General features: G+C 30.5%; 1 pseudogene; it reads right to left on the minus strand.

Annotated features, from left to right (window-relative positions):
* Nucleotides 1-627: 627 nt before the first annotated feature.
* On the minus strand, nt 628-740 carry LOC116557622 (annotated as a pseudogene).
* Between the last annotated feature and the right edge of the window lie 756 nt (nt 741-1,496).

Raw genomic sequence — 1,496 nt, forward strand, 5'->3', positions numbered from 1 at the left:
GGACACCATCATGAAGCTGAATGAATTTCAGGTAAATGATTCCCTTTTGAGATTTTATGAGATTCTAATTCTCTAACATTGCTCTAAATTTAATAGGAAAGATATGAAAAACTCTAAGAGGTTAGAGCAGTGGTTCTCAATCCGAGGCAGTGCCAATTCCTTAGGGTGCATCTAGAAATGCATGGACATGTTTTGGTTGTCACAATTAAGAGGATCCTGGCATTCTCCAGAGATTTCAAACATCTTCTTACGTACATTGCAGCCCTAACACCAAAATATACCCAACCCAAATGTCAATAGCTCCCTCAGTGACAAACATCGGGGAAGAGTCGAAGTGTGTTTTATTTTTACTTTTTTCTAACAAAATCCAATCTGAAATGCAAAAGTTTGTCAGAATAAAAATACATGTACATTACAATTATTTCACATCACTTGTAGATTTTACCACCATTCATTTTTAAATGATTTTAAAGTTTATACTGTAAATATTTGCACATTTGCAAACAAATCTTAAATTACCAGATATTGAATATGAAAATTTAGGATTGACAACTGATAGTTATATCCTACTGCACTTACTATTTCTATGAAATTTTAGAGGGAAAAAAGATTAATTCATTTTAAATGAAAAATATAGAATAGTTCGCAAAGTTGTGTATCATCCTGTGTGTACAGGAGCTATGCTATTCTTCTCTGTATCATTCTAATTTTAGTATATATGTTGCTAAACCAATCAACATATTTTTAAAATATTTCAATTTTTTACAATATCTGACAATTTCCTTAGGAAATTTGATAAAATAGACATCATTTCACTTTCTTCCTCCTCTCTCCCTCCTCCAACTGTATTTTGTTAGTTATCTTACCCTTCGTAATGTCTGGGTTTTTAACATTTACATCTTGTTCTGAAACTGTAATTCAAACCACTGTTTACTCATTTCTATTTTAAATGATTTGGTGCTCATCATCTACCTTTTCTGTGCCTGGCTTCTCCATTTCTTCACTCTGATACTTAGTTGCCTAGAGTTTATTATACAAGAGTTTTTTGGTAGTATACCCATACTATTATTATTATTATTATTAAGGCATTTTCTTTTATCTCAAATGTAATATTTGATACCTATAAATGATTAAAAACAAAATATGTAAATTATAATCAAAATAAGATTTAAGCTTTTAACCACCCAACTGAAGAACTATAAGAATCCCCAATAGCACTGCATCTACCTATGAATTCCTCCTGTATCCCATGTGCCTCTTCTCCCCCAGAGGCAGCAACTTACCTGTATGTTTATCCTTTCTTTCAATATTCATAATGGTTTTGTCATGTAAATATGCATCCCTAAACAATACACAATATTATTTCATTTTGCTTATTTTTAAGTTATATAGAAATGGTATAATACTATATATCATCTTTTAGAACTTTTTTCATTCAACTTACTATTTTTAAAGACTCATGTTGCATTGTATTACTAGAGTACTCATTTTTAAAA

This window comes from Sapajus apella, unplaced genomic scaffold (genome assembly GCF_009761245.1).
Source record: "Sapajus apella isolate SASKATOON/1434 unplaced genomic scaffold, GSC_monkey_1.0 scaffold19, whole genome shotgun sequence".
NCBI classification, from domain to species: Eukaryota; Metazoa; Chordata; class Mammalia; order Primates; family Cebidae; genus Sapajus; species Sapajus apella.